Source organism: Hyla sarda, chromosome 7 (genome assembly GCF_029499605.1).
Source record: "Hyla sarda isolate aHylSar1 chromosome 7, aHylSar1.hap1, whole genome shotgun sequence".
NCBI classification, from domain to species: domain Eukaryota; kingdom Metazoa; phylum Chordata; class Amphibia; order Anura; family Hylidae; genus Hyla; species Hyla sarda.
The window spans coordinates 90,574,317-90,594,060 of NC_079195.1; the positions used below are offsets into that span (position 1 = coordinate 90,574,317).

The window sequence follows — 19,744 nt, forward strand, 5'->3', positions numbered from 1 at the left end:
TACTTTTATCTAAAAAATCCTTGCACTAATTTTATAAAGATCTATTCTTATATTTATACACTTTATCCTGTTATGAATTCACCATAATGTCTTCTGATTACTGCAGGCAAGCTCCAAGTATCTTCCTCTGACACATGACACAGCAAGAGAGGAAAGGGTTACAGAGTAGAGAGTACTGATTGGCTGACTGCACAGGCTTGCTCCTGTGAGGGAGACAGACTGACACGCCCCCTCCAGCCTGCACAATGAAAAAGTAACTCACCAGCAGATAAATGCTTATATCTCTGGATATATAGGTCCGAGACACATAAAAATGATATGCACATGATCAAGATTGGGTCCTGAGTAACATATCACTTATTTTTTATTTTTTTTGCACTATGACAGGTACGCTTTAATGCTCGAGGCCATGTACAGGACTTAAATATAAGTCCTGGTGTGCTAAGTACCGCAGCACCCGGACATAAATTTACGTCCTTGGTCGTTAAGGGGTTAATCCTTCCAATAATTATCAGCTGCTGAAGTTGAGTTGTTCTTTTCTGTCTGGCAACAGTGCTCTCTGCTGACATCTCTGCTTGTCTCGGGAACTGCATAGAGTAGAAGAGGTTTGCTATGGGGATTTGCTTCTACTCTGGACAGTTCCTGAGACAGGTGTCATTAGAGAGCACTTATAGAAAAAAGAACAACTCAACTTCAGCAGCTCATAATACTGAAAGGATTAAGATTTCTTAATAGAAGTAATTTACAAATTGTTTTTTTTCCTGAATAACCCCTTTAACCCCTTAAGGACTCAGGGTTTTTCCGTTTTTGCACTTTCGTTTTTTCCTCCTTACCTTTTAAAAATCATAACCCTTTCAATTTTCCACCTAAAAATCCATATTATGGCTTATTTTTTGCGTCGCCAATTCTACTTTGCAGTGACATTAGTCATTTTACCCAAAAATGCACGGCGAAACGGAAAAAAAAATCATTGTGCGACAAAATCGAAAAAAAAACGCCATTTTGTAACTTTTGGGGGCTTTCGTTTCTACGCAGTGCATATTTCGGTAAAAATTACACCTTATCATTATTCTGTAGGTCCATACGGTTAAAATGATACCCTACTTATATAGGTTTGATTTTGTCGCACTTCTGGAAAAAATCATAACTACATGCAGGAAAATTTATACGTTTAAAAATGTCATCTTCTGACCCCTATAACTTTTTTATTTTTCCACGTATGGGGTGGTATGAGGACTCATTTTTTGCGCCGTGATCTGAAGTTTTTATCGGTATGATTTTTGTTTTGATCGGACTTTTTGATCACTTTTTATTCATTTTTTAATGATATAAAAAGTGACCAAAATACGCTTTTTTGGACTTTGGAATTTTTTTGCGCGTACGCCATTGACCGTACGGCTTAATTAATGATATATTTTTATAGTTTGGACATTTACGCACGCGGCGATACCACATATGTTTATTTTTTATTTTTTTTACACTGTTTTATTTTTTTTATGGGAAAAGGGGGGTGATTCAAACTTTTATTAGGGAAGGGGTTAAATGACCTTTATTAACACTTTTTTTTTACATTTTTTTTGCAGTGTTATAGGTCCCATAGGGACCTATAACACTGCACACACTGATCTCTAATGCTGATCACTGGCGTGCATTAACACGCCTGTGATCAGCATTATCGGCGCTTGACTGCTCCTGCCTGGATCTCAGGCACGGAGCAGTCATTTGTCGATCGGACACCGAGGAGGCAGGTAAGAGCCCTCCCGGTGTCCGATCAGCTGTTCGGGACGCCGCGATTTCACCGCGGCGGTCCCGAACAGCCCGACTGAGCAGCCGGGTCACTTTCACTTTCACTTTAGAAGCGGCGGTCAGCTTTGACCGCCGCTTCTAAAGGGTTAATACCGCACATCGCCGCGATCGGCGATGTGTGGTATTAGCCGCGGGTCCCGGCCGTTGATTAGCGCCGGGACCGACGCGATATGATGCGGGATCGCGGCGCGATCCCGCCTCATATCGCGGGAGCCGGCGCAGGACGTAAATATACGTCCTGCGTCGTTAAGGGGTTAAAGCAATGCTCCTATTCCTATCGGTGACATTACGCCTAGGTCTTGACTTTGCAGAAGTTGAATGCAAAAGCTTCTCTTAGGCAGAACGTCTATCTCAGTGTTTCCCAACCAGTGTGCCTCCAGCTGTTGCCAAACTACAACTCCCAGCATGCCCGCACAGCCGAAGGCTGGGAGTTGTAGTTTGGCAACAGCTGGAGGCACTCTGGTTGTCACAGAACTGCACAGAGATGTGCTTCTACTCTGGACAGTTCCCGAGACAGGTGTCATCAGAGTGCACGTAGACAGAAAAGAACAACTCAACTTCAGCAGCTCATAAGTACTGAAAGGATTAAGATTTTTTTTTTTAATAGAAGTAATTTACATATCTGTTTAACTTTCTGGAACCAGTCGATATATATAATTTCCTGGATAACCCCTTTAAACCAACACTCCTATTCCTATCAGTGACATTATGCCTAGGTCTTGACTTTGCAGAAGGCTTCTCTTAGGCAGAGTGTCTATCTCAGTGTTTCCCAACCAATGTGCCTCCAGCTGTTGCAAAACGACAGCTCCCAGCATGGGAGTTGTAGTTTTGCAACAGCTGGAGGCACACTGGTTGGAAAACACTGGTCTAGCTATAATGCATATATAAGGCTACAAAGGGCAATGTATTAAGACTTCTCAAACAGGAATGACTGATTGCCACTAGCCAGCATCCTCCTCCTCCTCCTGTGACCCCCCCACACAGGGCTCTGTACATTGTATCAGACACTCATTGGCATACAGCATCTCTCTTGTAACAGTAGCAGGCACACAGCTCAGATGTGTCTCCAGCCTGTGCCCACACTCTGGTGCCTCTCTCAGAAGCAGCTCCAGTAATTGTCACGTTTAGTAAGATCAGATGGCAGAGGGTGGAGTTAATGGTTGCATTGAGGAGAGGACACAAGCCTGTTTACCTGCTGCTAGATCTGCTCCAGCAGCCACAACATTCCTGAGCCATAGATGAGAGGATGCCTCCCAGCCTGCACACATTGCACTTGCTGCTTGCCATCTAATAGGAAGCTTTGGGATTCTTTGCCTTCTGCAAGCTGCTGCTGCTGCTGCTTCCTCCATTCCTCACATATGTTGATGTCTTTCATGTGATCGGATTTCAGCAACCTAATCCTCTTGTACTGGGAGAGAACACTAGCCTTGAGTGAGTGCACTCTTGCATTTAATAATGAAGCCCTCTGCTGCAGGCTGTGGTGGGGATGAGGGGTACTGCTCCTGCTGACTATGGGATCTCCTCCTGGCTGCTGCCCACTTCTCAAGGATAATCTCTGGATGAATTGGAAAGACCCTCAGCACCTGCATTTGTATTAGCAGAGTCCCCGTGTATGGTTACTTACTGGGTTATTATGCTATCTATGGAATACTGTCAGCTGTAACCTCATATACAGGTAAGGCACATGGAGTCTCCCAATTCCCCAATAGCTGTTGGCAGGAGAACTGCTTCTCTGTGTGTAGACTATGTCCTCTTTGGGAAAGTTAGGGGGAAAGTTTGCAGTTATCTGATGGAGAGTGCTGCTGTGTCCAATGGGCTCACTGTTCTGTATGTAGTAGCCTGTGGCTAAGAAATGATCCTGTTTACTTAAATGGAGTAAATGGCAGATTAATTGATGGGTTTATTAAGTAAATGACTGCACCAGTATATGATGAGAGATCAAAGGCATTTCTGTCCCTGTAGGATGTTCCAGCACTGGATTACTGGTTTGGGGGTAATAAGTAGTAGTTGGCATTAATATTCAATTCTATGTTTGCTGCTATCTATCTATTTTCTATCTATCTATCATCTATCTATCATCTATCTATCATCTATCTATCTCATATCTATCTATCTATCTATCTATTTTCTATCTATCTATCATCTATCTATCTCATATCTATCTATCTATCTATCTATTTTCTATCTATCTATCATCTATCTATCATCTATCTATCTATCTCATATCTATCTATCTCATATCTATCTATCTATGGTCTATCTATTTATTTTTCTATCTATCTATCTATCTATCTATCTCTCTCATATCTATCTATTTTTCTATACATCTATCTATCTATCTATTTTTCTATCCATCTATCTATCTATCTCATATCTATCTATCTATCTATCTCATATTTATTATTATCTATCCATTTTTCTATCTATTATCTATCTTTCTATCTATCTATCTATCTATCTCATATCTATCTCATATCTATCTATCTATTTTTCTACCCATCTATCTATCATCTATCTATCTCATATCTATCTATCTATCTCATATCTATTATTATCTATCCATTTTTCTATCTATCTATTATCTATCTTTCTATCTATCCATCTATCTATCTATCCCATATCTATCTATCTCATATTTATCTATCCATCTATTTTCTATCCATCTATCTATCTATCTATCTATCTATCATCTATCTATCTCATATCTATTATTATCTATCCATTTTTCTATCTATCTATTATCTATCTATCTCATATCTATCTATATATGATCTATCTATCTAATTATCTATCTAATATCTATCTATCTATCTATCTATCTATCCATATCATATCATATCTATCTATCTATCTATCTATCTATTATCTATGTTTAGAACTGTGATGTTCTGCCCTCACAAGGTCTGCTGGATATTCCACATTATCATTATGAAGGTTCTGTTTGCATTGATGGCTCTGAATATGTTTGATCTGTTGAGCTTCTGTTTGCAGAACTGCAGCCTTTCCTTATTTAATGAGTAGATTTGGTCTTTTGTGCTTCTATTAGGATGTCTGAGTGCCCTTGCTGTGGCAGCAGTACATGAGATCTCATTATCATCACTAAAGCATTCTTATTCTGTACACAAGGAATGCAATGTCTGATGGTTGAGCTCTGCATTAGAACCAGTCCTGTATGTTGTACCGGGTTTAATGAAGTGCATCATCCTAATGGCAAGTCCACCTAATGAATGTTCCCTGTTGTTTTATTGAGGTGTCAAGGGAGGTTTCTCATAATCTGGATCAGTGCATCCGTATGGAAATGCAAAGCGATTGTCCCTCAGCTGTGGCTTTTAATTTCTCTACTCTGCTTAACATTCATGAAGTCGGTGCGTGACACATGTTGCGGTGGTGGTCTGGACTGCGGTGTAAGGTATTTGTGACTAGGTGTCCATTTGTTTGCACTGTAGGATCTGGGGATCACATCTGCAGTCATCTTTGTGCCTCCTATTTTTGGTGGATTTGCTTCACTGTGGGCGCTGAGAAACGAAAACCTTCAATATTAACAATGAATATGTGCAATGTTATCACTGCACTTTGGATGTACCTGAGCAACCCATACATGATGCCAAATGTGTAGTTATCATACATAATACTTTGTTCTGTGTGGACAAGCTCTGGTAAAGTTGCAGAGACCTGAATCTTTTAGGGTCTATTCACACGGCGAAATTTCCACCTTAAATTAAAGCCCATAGACTTCTATGGTGATTCCGCATTCCCATTCGCACTTCTGAATTACCGCTTGCGGAATTCCGCTAGCGGAATTCCGCAAGCGGTAATTCAGAAGTGCGAATGGGAATGCGGAATCCCATAGAAGTCTATGGCTTTAATTTTAGGTGGAATTCCGCATGCGGTAATATCACCATTTGAATAGACCCTTAGGCTAGATTCAGACTACGGAATCTCTGGGCAGAAAATTTCCACCCGGAGATTCTGAGTTCCGCCTGTGCCGACTGAATAAGTCGAACGCTAGGACCGCGCGGACACTGCAGTCTCCCATGAACTGCAATGTGTTCCTCGAGGAATTCCGCCTGAAGAAAGAGCACCCGCCTTTCTTCAGGCCGATATTTCTAAGCGGATTTTCCGCTTCACAAATTCCGAGTGTGAATTTGTGAACGGAAAACCATTCACTACACTAGACATTTTAGCAAGTGGAATTTCTGACGGAAATTTTGCGACTGAATTTCTGTCGGAAATTCCGTAGTCTGAACCTAGCCTTAGGCACAGTAGAAAGTTGTTCCACAACAATAAACTTTTGAGGTATAGTAATATCACATTTAGGGCTTCTAATATTTAGTATAATAAGTCCTCCTAACCTTGTGTTGCACCTACCTGGGATATTATTAAAGGGAGGGGTACTCCGGTGGAAAACTTTTTTTTTTTTTTAATCAACTGGTGCCAGAAAGTAAATTAACAGATTTGTAAATTACTTCTATTAAAAAAATCTTATTCCTTCCAGAACTTATTAGCTGCTGAATACTACAGAGGAAATACTTTTCTTTTGGTTCACAGTGCTCTCTGCTGACATCATGACCACAGTGCTCTCTGCTGACATCTCTGTCCATTTTAGGAACTGTCCAGAGCAGCATATGTTTTCTATGGGGGTTTTCTCCTACTCTGGACAGTTCTTAAAATGGACAGAGGAGTCAGAGAGAGCACTGTGGTCGTGGTGTCAGCAGAGAGCTCTGTGTTCCAAAAAGAAAATAATTTCCTCTGTAGTATTCAGCAGCTAATAAGTACTGGAAGGATTAAGATTTTTTAATAAAAGTAATTAACAAATCTGTTTAATTTTCTGGCCCCAGATGATTAAAAAAAAAAGTTTTCCACTGGAGTACCCCCTTTAAAATGGTGACTTTGGAGCCATGTGGCTCGCAGGCCCCCTGGATGTTGCCCCGTAGTTATGTGTACTATGGTGCGGTAGTGACTCTGGTTGTTATTGTATTACTGAAATCTAGTATCATGGCCATGTCACTGGAAGTTGACATCACAAGAGATCCATATCACTAGCACTTGGCACCTGTGTCCAGATCATATAACAGACAATTGTTAAGTAAGTGCAATAAAGCTGGGACTCGCAGCAGCACAATATTATTGACACCTGTTATTATTTGTTCCTTTTAGTAGCTTTTGGTAATAAATGTTACATTTATTTACTTAAATAATATATGTTGAAATGCTAAATAATATGGAGCTTATAGCCTTAAATAAATGTGTCCTATGATATTTAAATATATAAAATGTTGGAGTCTAAGGGCAGTAACTTGAAGGGGTGCAAAGGTAATAGTACAATCCGGGCCCCAATGCCTAATAGACCTCAAAGCCCCTTCTACCACCAAAGAAAATCCAGTCCTATAAATAACAGGTGGCGGGGTGTGTGTGTGTGTGGGGGGGGGGGGGTGTCCTTGGTACAAACTTAGCACTGGGACTCAAGACTTTAGAGAAGTTGTGTCTCTAAGGTCCCCATATTTGCTGCACAAGTTAAAAAGTTAAATTAGGAGAAAATGGCAGCATAACAGATATATATGCTCTCATGTATACCCTAGCTGCAAAAGTTTGCTGGGGTGGGTATATTGTTTTTACATGGACATGGTATATAGAGTAGTGGTAAAACAAAAAATTAATTATTTTTCCCCTCTATAGCACCACTGCCTACCTGTTCTCTAGAGATACTGTGCCTGTATAAGAACCTAAAAACCTTTACCCAATCTTCTTGGGATTGGTTTGGATCCTAGCAGTACACTTCTACCTTTTAAGGGTGCGTTCACACGGGGGTATTTGTCAGCAGATCCGCAGCTGTGGATCCGCTGACAAAGGCCTCTAAAGTGCTGCCCTCTTGTGCCTGCTAATAGCGGCAATCCCCCGCTACCAGCAAACACACAGTGAAGTGCGAGTCGCAGTGTATCCGCACATCGCGGCCGCTCCCCCGGCTCCCTGAGCTACACAGAGAGCGGCCGCGATGTGTGCGAGTACACTGCGACTCGCACTTCACTGTGTGCCTGCTGGTAGCGGCGGATTGCCGCTATTAGCAGGCACAAAGAGGGCAGCACTTTAGAGGCCTTTGTCAGCAGATCCGCAGCTGCGGATCCGCTGACAAATACCCCCGTGTGAACGCATGCTAAGGCCTAGGTTCAGACTATGGAATTTCTGCCTGCAATTCCGCTTTGAAATTGCAGGCGGAAATTCTGCTTGCTAAAATGTATAGTGTAGTGAATGGTTTTCCGTTCACAAATTCACCCTTCCGAATTGTGAAGCGGAATTTGTGAACAGAAAATCCGCTTAGAAATTTATGCCTGAAGAATGGCGTTGCTCTTTCTTCAGGCGGAAATACTTGCGGAACACATTGCAGTTCTATTGGAGACTGCAATGTCCGCGCGGACCTAGGGCCAACTGATTCAGTCGGCGCTGGCCGCACTCGGAATCTCCGGGCGGAAATTTTCTGCCTGGAGATTGCGTAGTCTGATCCTAGCCTAAGGGTGTGATGACAAATCCAACATTACAAGCATAGATAGATCAATCTCTGTATTAAGCATTTATTTTACCTTTCTGATCAGAGGGATACATTTTATTTTTTAAACCCTGCATTAAGGGTATGTTCACAAGTGAGGATCTACAGAGGATTTCTTGTGGATTTGTTGAAGCATATATTGTAGGTTTTGACTTCCTATTGATTTCAACTTGACTTGGAATATAAGTTCTCAAGTTGCTCCTTTCAGCCCAACTATTTCTCAGTTATATCATAGGCCTCTAGAAGAGGTTTACAGTTATAGTCTTGGTATACACCATGTTTCAGCTGATTGTTTGAAATATATGTTATGTAATGTGTTTTTTTAAGCCAGAAGTGTGCCAAGAATGTCCCTTTAAACAGCCCAGAGACTGCAATACCTAAAGGTGATGCAAACCAAACCTAGTTTATTGCCAAATTCCCTTAATGGTAACTCTTCCCTTAATTTGCAGTAAGACAGTGGCCTTTTACATATTTCTGAACCCCTTTTACTCAAGGTACAATTTTATTAACCAAATCAATTAATTAATTAATGTATTTATATTACAAACAATTTTAAAGGTCCTAATAAATCTTGTAAGTCATAAAATTATCTAAGCTTGAGCAATTGTTTTGCAAAATTAGCAATGCACCGTATAATAATGGATTGCGGGTTAGATTCTCTGTCAAATGAGCCAGAAGTATTGACTGAAATGCAATTATATATAGAAAGCTGACAAGCCTCTAATTCAGTTTATCAACCATGAAATGTGGAAGAAACAATGGGCAGAGTTATTATTGTCCTGACCTCAGGTGATGGTGATAGAGAACAGTGAAATTACTAGTCCTTGGTGATAATTAAAGGGGACCATTTAAGGGTCTTTGCAAGGTCATCTGTTCCCACCCCTAATAATACATTAGACAATCACAGAGGGTGTCCTGGAGTTAAGATGGGTCTCTGGTAGGAAGGCTGTGTGTATGAGGAATAATTCCTTCATTTTATATCAAGAGAATCAAAATGAACATTTCAGCTAAACTGTCATACGCCCCTGTGTGCCACCATGCACAATCACAACAATAGCCTTGAGACGGTTAACTAAGGATCAGCGAAGTGTGAATGTGTCTAAAATTAATAATCTTATGCTATACATGTACGGTAATCCTTGGTGCTAATGTGGCAGTGACGGGGACTATTAGAGTGACTGATGGTTCTGTCTCTTCCATTTGTCACAAGTCTAGAAGTTTTGTGGAGATCAGTAACAATTTTAAGTAAAAGATGTAGAAGGAATCCTTAGCATAATGTATTGTGTAACAAAGTTTAATGAATTAGTAAACTATTTAATTCACGAATTCATTACGTTGGTGATCTTAATTAAAATACAAGGATCAAGTCCTGTAATTGATGCTCTGCCAAATACTCAGTGATATTCAATTAAACTTGTGGTCTCTTCTGTAATAATTTATCTATTTCGGGACCAGAAAGGGTAATAATCTTGCACATTGCTTTAATATAGCAGCATTTAATTCCCTTTATGCTTTATGGTTATTCTAAACAGAACAATAAAGGGTTCTTGGTGTGGGGACTAAAATATGGCCATGGTATCTCCATTAGAATCAGCCTTCAGGAGATTATCCAGGATTTAAAAAACATACCGTATTTTTCGCCGTATAAGACGCACTTTTTCTTCCCCAAAACTGGGGGGGGAAAAGTTGGTGCGTCTTATACGGCAAATACACATTAAAACCATGTCCTATCGCGGCGGTCCCTGCGGCCATCAACGGCCGGGACCTGCGGCTAATACAGGACATCACCGATCGCGGTGATGCCCTGCATTAACCCTATAGACGCGGCGATCAAAGCTGACCGCCGCGTCTGAAGCGAAAGTGACACTAGCCAGGCTGCTCAGTCGGGCTCTTCGGGACCGCCGCGGTGAAATCGCGGTGTCACGAGCAGCTTACAGGACACCAGAAGGGACCTTACCTGCCTCCTCGGTGTCTGCTCCGTGCCGGGATCCCCTGCATGACCGGCGCTCTCCTTCGTCGCCATCCCGTCATCCAATAGGAGCGGCATGCGTAACGACTTGATGGCGGCAACGGAGAGCGAGGATACCGGCCAGCAGAGACGTTCTGGAGTGAAGGGGACACCCCGGGGACGCGGCGACAGTGATGGAGGGCGACATCCAAGGCAGCGGTGATGAGCGGTGATGGGTCCAGAGCGGCGGGGACAAATGAGTACTACCTCCTATACCAGTGGTCTTCAACCTGCGGACCTCCAGATGTTGCAAAACTACAACTCCCAGCATGCCCGGACAGCCAACGGCTGTCCGGGCATGCTGGGAGTTGTAGTTTTGCAACATCTGAAGGTCTGCAGGTTGAAGATCACTGTCCTATACTTTACATTGTATTTGGTTCAGAATCTTTATTTTCTGGATTTTTATCCTTTAAAATTGGGTGCGTCTTATATGCCGGAGCGTCTTATATGACGAAAAATACGGTAGGTGTTTCTGGAAGAAATCAGCTGTGTGTTGCTAATCTTGGCTAACTCCTTTTTAGAGGTACTCTAATAACAGGTAAAAAAAAATGCCGCAGAAGCATATAGCTTTACTTACCGGTCTGCCCCAGTCCTGAGCCACCAAAAATCAATTTTGTGTGTTTGTGAGTCTCTTCCTATATCAGCAGTTGCACAGTTACTCAGTACTGCAATTCCCAGAATGCATTGTTTTTTTTTCCCAACTCATCATCACAGCCCTCCCAAATCGTCTGCTCTCCTCCCACAGAATTCCTGCCGGTCCCACCCAGAGCTGCTGTAGAACATTGCTGTACACCGCAGACTCTCTCTCCACACAGCGAGTCTGCAAAAACTGCAGTATTCTTTGCCTGTCTGCTCCCCTACCTATGGCATTGCTCACCACAAGGCATCATACTGTAAACAAAGCTAATTCTTCTTTAGCCTCTTCAGGACGTAGGGCGTATGCATACGCCCTGCATCCCGAGTCCTTAAGTCCTTAAGGACCTGGATGTCTGCTGGAATCAGATGCCGTGGGGACTGCCGATCGTCACTGGAGACAGTGGAGATCACAGCGCAGGTAGGGAAGCGACGGTGGCGGGGGGGGGGGGGAGGAAGGGGGCAGTAAGCGATATTTACTGCTGCCCTTCCTAGTGGGTACCAAACTGCAACTCCCAAGTTGTAGTTTTGCAACATCTGGAGGGCCACAGTTTGGAGACCACTATTACAGTGGTGCCCAAACAGTAGCCCTCCAGATCTTGCCAAACTACAATTCTCAGCATGCCTAGACTGCCCAGGCATGCTGGAAGTTGTAGTTCTGTAACATCTGTCCCTTCAGATTTAGCAATTTTCATGAAATTTTTGAAAATTGCTGCTCTAATTTTTTCAAAAGGTAAAAATATGTCCATGTTATGATGTCAACATGAAGTGGACATATTGTATTTGTGAATAAAAATAAAATTTATTTGGAATATTCATTTTCCTTACAAGCAGAGAGCTTCAAAGTTAGAAAAATGCTACATTTTCTAAATTTTCACGAAATTTTGAGATTTTTCACCAAAAAAGGATGCAAGTAACGCCGAAAATTTACCACCAAAATAAAGTAGAATATGTCACGAAAAAAGAATCTCAGAATCAGAATATTTGGTAAAAGCGTTTTAGAGTTATTAATGCGTAAAGTGACGGTGGTCAGAATTGCGGAAAAGGGATCAGTCCTTAAGGTGAAAAAGGGCTGCGTCCGTAAGGGGTTAAAATCCCAATAAAGAAACATTTGTATATGACAGGAAGATGATGATGTAGGCTGTAGGCACAGGTCAGAAGTGATGGCATTACTCAGTGGGCAGGGCTTCAGCTCAAAGACAAGACCCAGTCCAACCTCTTGAGACAATAGAAGATGATGTGTTTGTCTTGACGGAAGAGCTGGGGAGCTGGAGACAATACTACAATGACAATAAGAGAACTACACAACTTCCTGACAGGGGGAATCATGCAAAAGCATGCTGAAGCCAGTACAGTTTATGATAACACTTTATTAGTTAGTGAAAAAGAAGTTAATAAAGATGATTTAAACCCCTTTCTTAATAAAAGTTTGAATCACCCCCCCTTTTCCCATTTAAATAAAAACTGGGTAAATAAAAATAAATACAAACATGTGTGGTATCGCCACGTGCGTAATTGTCCGAACTATAAAAATATATCAATAAACCGCACAGTCAATTGCTTACACATTAAAAAAAATCCATAGTCCAAAATAGCTTATTTTTGTATTAAGTAAGACAAAATCAAACCTATATAAGTAGGGTATCATTTTAATTGTATGGACCTACAGAAAAGTGAAGGTGTCATTTTTACTAAAAACATGCACTGCATAGAAACAGCAAAATTACAAAATGTTTTTTTTTTTTAGTTTTTTTTTTCAATTCTGTTGCACAATGATTATTATTATTATTATTATAAATTTTTTTTTTGGTTTTGCCGTAGAATTTGGGGTAAAATGACTGATGTTATTACAAAGTAGAATTGGTGACACAAAAAAAAAAAAGTCATCATATGGGTCTGTAGGTTCAAAATTGAAAGGGTTATAATTTTTAAAAGGTAAGGTGGAAAAAGCAAAAGTGCAAAAACGTAAGAACTCCCCAAGGGGTTAAAGACAATTTTCTCATACCAGAATACCCCTTGAAGGTTTCCCATGAGTATGTAGGTACATACGGATCCTGAATATGGACATACTAAGGATGAAATAACAGCAATTTGTCATTAGGATTTCATCAGCATTGCTTTACATCTGTATGTCTCTTAGTAAATACTGATGGGCTGTCTTCTAGACAAGAAAATTATACTTTAGAAAACGTATGCAAAAATAATTGCCATCCTAATGAAATACAGATGAAATATGATAACATTTTCATCCATATTTTAATCATACTTCTTTAATTATCGTAATATTGACAGTCCTATTTGTGGCAGATCACACACCTGGTAAAAGTAAGGAGCTTGGCAATAACTTATTTAACCATATTGGCATATTGGAGCAGGTATTTTCACTGAAGCAGTGTTGACTTCACATATAACTATGTTTTCCACAGAGCTACTGATGAATGCTAAAACAATATATAGTATATTTAAATACAGTGATCCCTCAACTTACAATGGCCTCAACATACAATAGTTTCAACATACAATTGTCTTTTCTGGACCATAGTAAGTTGAAACCAGACTCAACATACAATGTTACAGACAGTCCAGATCTGTGAAACCTGTCAATGGCTGGAAGAACCGACCAATCAAAATGGACATACACTGGTAAAAAACCCTGTATTACTGAAGTGCATGCACTGACTGGTGTCTGGTATTACATGTTCTGTACACTTTACCTGTATCAGGGTTAGATGCTCCTTTGGACACCAGATGCGGGAGATTCCATGTTACTTTTTAGGACACTGTGTGCACTGTACAGGACCCCAAAGAAGCCCCTTTCCTCTACATAGACCAGTGTTTCCCAAGCAGGGTGGCCCCAGCTGTTGCAAAACTACAACCCCCAGCATGCCGGGACAGCCTTTGGCTGTCCGGGCATGCTGGGAGTTGTAGTTTTGCAACAGCTGGAGGCTCCCTGCTTGGGAAACACTGGTATAGACAGTGATTTACAGCTCCCAGAAGATCTTTCCTACTTTTATATGTAAGGATTTGCTTTATCTGTATTAGTTATCTACTTATTTTTCTTTAATCCTCGATTTTTCCTATTTTTGGATGACATTTTGGTGGCTTCAGAGCCAATTACCAGGTTTCCATAGAGTTCTGGTCTCAACATACAATGGTTTCAACATACAATGGTCATCCCAGAACCAATTAATATTGTAACTTGAGGGACCACTGTATGTCTGTAGTCTTTCTTACCTTTTTCTATTGATTACTTTGTTAGGCTAAGTTTCCACTTTTTTTCTGGCAGTTTTTGAGCCAAAGCCAGAAGTGTATTCAAAAGGAATAGGACATATAAAGGAAGGACTTACACTTCTCCTCCCTTATGGATCCACTTCTGACTTTGGCTTAAAAACTGCAGTGGAAGTTTTCCAAAAACTGCCAGAAAAAAAAAAAAAAAATAAGTGGAAACTTAACCTTAATGAGTCTTTTCCTTTTGTGCTGAAATTATTACAAGGCAATGGTTTTATGTTGGGGATATAACTGTCTGCCTACTTGGTAGACTAAAGAACCATATTGAAAGTAGGATGACTATATACGTGTATGAAGGGTAGGGGTATACCCCATCTCCTTTACATACAATTTTGTGCGTTCCCACCAGCACCAGGGGACTGCAGCCGGAGGCAAAGGGATGCAAAGTGGAATCATGAGCCAAGGAAGAAGTCAGACACTGTGAGATTTAAAGGGGGTATTCCGGCTGTATACATCTTATCCCCTATCCAAAGGATAGGGGATAAGATGTATGATCGCAGGGGTCCCGCCGCTGGGGACCCCCACGATCTCGGTGTAGCCCCCGGCATTCTGTGCCGGGCACTGCCTCCGAGGTGGGGATGGGAAGCAATGGCCATGCCCCTGGTGATGTCACGCCATGCCCCCCTTAATTTATGTCTCTAGGAGGAGCCCCAGCGGCGGGACCCCCGCTATCAGACATCTAATCCTCTATCTTTGGATAGGGGATAAGATGTTTTTTTGCCGGAGTACCCCTTTAAGTAATTTCCATGTCAGCTACTATGAGGCACAAACATCCATAATTTTGGTTTATTTTTAAAGATATCCTGTATTTTGGATATTTAAGGAAACGTTTCTTTGTAGCGTCACAGCAGAATGAATTGCTACAGTACTTCTGTAATGGATTTGTGTTTTCAGTTCTTTGTATGTTATACAATAAGTCATTATATACATGCCCTCAGTGAGTCTTTTAGATCTAAACAGGAAAAGAAAACATTTAGTGAGATTGGATTTCCATATTCCCTGTTATAATTGCTGGACACGCTGAACTAGTCTACTGTCGAGTTTTTGTATCTTACTCAGTTGTCGACTCTGCCAGGCCACCTGCTACAGTGACTGAGAGCTTTAACTTCAGGGAAATAACATTTCACACATACAACAGTTTCTCTATGCTGAATACGCAAGTCATCCAAAGTGGAAAATGTAATGCAGCGGATCCCATTCACAGAACCACAGCATAATACAATCCAGAGGAAGGTTAAACAAGTGAAGCATTCATTAAGCATGGAACATCCCCTCTTAGTTCTTTTATACATTGTATTCAGTTTGTATGTCTCTGTGGTGTTCCATGAATGGTTTTAATTAAATCTAATTATATAGCTGCAAATATAGACAGTATATGGAAAGAAGAAATACAGGTACTGTTTATTATATATAGGGGACTGTGTTGTGTTTTAAAGGTGTGGACCACAATGGAAAATATATTTCCAAGTGCTGCTTACTACCATTAGGGTGCTTGGGTCCTCTTAGGTCACAGAGCACATGTTCAAGTATAGTTTCTGCATCCACCATGGCTAACATAGTGGTAGTGTCTTTCAGACCATATGTATATTTAAAAAAAAAACATAAGCTTATAGATATATTCTAATAGCGTATCATATAGGTAGCATCACACATGTTGTGCGGTACAGTGGTTGTGGTCGTAGTAGGACACTGTAGCCTAAGGGCTCCCAAGAGGTATCTTCCTCATATAAGGATATCAAGGATGGTTGGTAGGACAACTATTTTAATTTGGGACCAAGGAGCTTCGGAAGTTACAATATTCAGTAAATGCAGATGCTCAATATGGAAATAAATAGTTGAACACAGAGTCAAAACTGCAGTAGAAAATCCACAGCTTATACGGTACACGTGAATGTATCCAAGTCAAGATACACGTGGGCAAACGTTTCGATACCCTGCAAGCAAGAACCCTAAATTTGTGCTAAAATAGTATTTTCAAACACACTATATATATATATATATATATATATATAATCACAAAATAGAGGAGATCTTGTGTATTTTTTAGTTTTATTACAGGTTTGTACTCTTGGATGGCCTCATAGTCTCTCTTGCACTCGTGTGCTCAGATGTAATCTTGAAACAACATCTAATCCGCTGTCAGGAGTGTGGATAACATATCAAGTTCCATTTCAAGCCTATTCTGTTTCCTCTTCACATACAATAAACTGTATAAAAAAAAGGCAATGGGAAACCAGCCTTGTACCACTTGGCCATATGAAATATATATAAATCACAGGCTGCTCAGCAGATACCTTTTATTTTGTACATTCTATGTGGAGATGCATATTACCAATTAGCCATAACATTAAAACTTCCTGCACAATAGTGCAGGTCCCTTTTGTGGCCCCAAAACATATCTACAATTCAAGTTTGTTTCTATGAACTTTGCCTTTGTGGGTTTGAGCAACCGAATCACGATTGTTGCATGTGTGGTACAGCTGTTGCCCCAGACTACCACATGTTGTAAAAAGGTGTGGGAAAGCTGAGTTTGGACCAAGCTGTGCCGGCCTGTTCTAGCTTGTGATTTTGCATCCAAAACATATATGACTCATTAAGGCTTAGACTCCACAAGATTGGGGTATTATTTTTCTTCAGCCTTTGAGCCCATCATGCCAATTCATAATAGTGTGTGATATGTTTTTATTACCTTAGTTCACCACTTTGTCCCATCTTATGCACAGGACCCAAATTCGGAAGTGCTGTAGTGTAGGCATTTTTATTTTACTATTGTCCTTTCCTAGCATTCAGAGACCAGAGACAATAAGTCATAAGTCACATGTTCTCCAGGATAGCATGGCTATGCTGCAGAGGATGGGTGGATAGCATTACTTCAGTAAATCCCTTTTTCCCTGCTTTCCGCCCCCACCCACTGCAGCCTACCCTGGAGACCATGTGACTTATGACATATTGTCTAGGGCCTTGTGGAATGCTGGAAAAGGTCAGGGACAACAGTAAAATAATAAGACTTGCACTACTGCACTTCTGGGAATGGATCCTGTGCATGAAAAATAGGATACACAGAGGTAATAGAAGAATATTACACAGTATTATAACTTTTTTAAATCACCTGGTGCCAAAAAGTTAAACAGATTTGTAAAGTACTTCTATTAAAAAATATTAATCCTTCCAGTACTTATTAGCTGCTGAATACTACAGAGGAAATTAGTTTCTTTTTGGAACACAGAGCTCTCTGTGAGTTTTAAGTTATGTTACTTCTCAGGTAGGACTTCCCTGGATCAGACTTGTTTATCCTGTTCATTTTACAGATGCTGATCTAATTGACATTTGCAAAATTGGTAAACCATGAACTCCTCAAAATTTCCAAACTGTACCATAGGTATTTATTAACAACAATATTTATTCAGAACATGATTTCCAAACCAGCATGCCTCCAGCTGTTGCAACACTACAACTTCCATCATGCCCAGACAAAGGTTGAGAAACTGGTAGGGAAACACGGTTTCAGAATATTGGGCAGACTAGATTGGCTGAATGGTTTTTATCTGAAAACATGTTGTATGCTTCTATTTGTCAAAGTAACACGCATGGGAATGCCAGAACCCAAGAACATTGCCTTGGGTATCATACTGCTGTATGACGCCTCCCCCCCCCCCTCCCATCCCCCCCAACTTGCCTTTCTTTCGTAATGCATCCTGATGTCTTGTCTTCCCATTGCTTATTAGTTGTATTATGGGGCTCAAGTGCTCATTGTAGGTGCTTTCAGAGATGGTCATGGGATCATTAGGGTTCCTCATTATGACTGTTCTGCAGGTGCACAGCCCCATATACAGCAAGCTGCAATCCACTGTGTTATGTGACACCTTTCTATCATAGACAGCATTGATCTTTTCATTAATATCTGCTATAGAAAATATTTTGTATGAATGAATCAGACAGATGATCCAACCATCCCTATGTGTATTAAAGGCGTACTCCGCCCCTTTACATCTTATCTCCTATCCAAAGGATAGGGGAAAAGATGTCTGATCGCGGGGGTCCCGCCGTTAGGGACACCCGCAATCTCCTTGCTTCACCTGGCATTTGTTTAAAGCGTCGAGAGCAGCACTTGTGCGGCGGAGGCTCGTGGCCTTGCGGCAACGCCCCCTCAATGCAAGTCTATGGGAGGGGGCATGATGGCCATCATGACCCCTCCCACAGACTTGCATTGAGAGGGTGTTGCTGTGACGTCACAAGCAGTGCGTTTCCGTGACGTCACGAGCCTCCGCCACGCATTGCCAGTCATCCGGCATGGAGTGAGGTTCGCTCTGTGCATCAGATGTTTGGTGTACCGCAGCGGCGGGACCCCCTTTATCAGACATCTTTTCCCCTATCCATTCACTAGATATCCTTAATTGGCCCTAACGACTGTTTACCTGGAACAACCCACATGATATGCAGTTTTTACACTTGTCCTTTATTCCTTCATCCAACACACAACTTCAAGAACTGACTGTTTACTTGGTACCTAATGTATGTTATTATTTATTTATTTATTTATTTTTTTGCAGGTGACATTGTCAGGAGATCAATATTGGTCATTTTGGCAGTTGTCGGTGGGTTTATTGTTATGGCTGGAGATGATCGAATTTTTGAAAAATTTGATTTTGCCAATTTGCGGAATTTTGTCCCCCAAATTTTTTGGGTCCAAATTTTTTTGCGGCAAATCACGATTAAAAATGCCTATTTCTGGCCTAAAGAGAGCCTCAATAGGGGTGTAGAACACTTTGCCTTGCTGTAACATGCATAGGTTGTGTGCTGGGTTAGTGAAATAATACTGTTATTCAGTATGATATGCAGCTCAGAGGCGTCGCTATTAGAATCACTGCCGGGGGGCACAATGACAGAGCCTGGAGGTGGCATCAGAATAAGGAGACCATATGTTGGTTGAATGACACAGCGTGGAGTTGGCAGCAGCATGAGGAGACCATATAGTGGCTGAATGACACAGCGTGGAGGTGGTGGCAGCATGAGGAGACCATATAGGGGCTTAATGGCCCATCGTGGAGTTGGAGGCAGCATGAGGAGACCATATAGTGGCTGAATGACACAGCCTGAATTTGGCGGCAGCATGAGGAGACCATATAGTGGCTGAATGACACAGACTGGAGTTGGCAGCAGCCTGAGAAGAACATATGGGGGCTTAATGACACAGCCTGGAGTTAGCGGCAGCATGAGGAGACCATATAGTGGCTTAATGACACAACCTGGAGTTGACGGCAGCATTAGGAGACCATATAGTGGCTGAATGACAGCCTGGAGGTGGCATCAGCATGAGGAGAACATATGGTGGCAGAATAAAACAGCCTGGAGGTGGCAGCAGCATCAGGAGTCCTGAAAGTCTTTTGTAAAAGTGTTAGTGAGCACAAGTTGAGGATATGCATATAAAACTTAACTTTTAATAATATGCTTTGGTTAAAATATATGGA

The 19,744-nt window shown here is 41.3% G+C and overlaps 1 protein-coding gene across 1 annotated transcript in view; it reads left to right on the plus strand.

Moving 5' to 3' along the window:
* Nucleotides 1–2,849: 2,849 nt before the first annotated feature.
* The window catches only part of PCDH15 (protocadherin related 15), a 1,516,206-nt gene continuing 1,499,311 nt past the window's right edge, over nt 2,850–19,744 (plus strand). The window contains exon 1 of the mRNA XM_056530010.1: nt 2,850–3,481. The gene's annotated coding sequence lies outside the window, so the exon portion shown is untranslated. The remainder of the gene's footprint in view (nt 3,482–19,744) is intronic.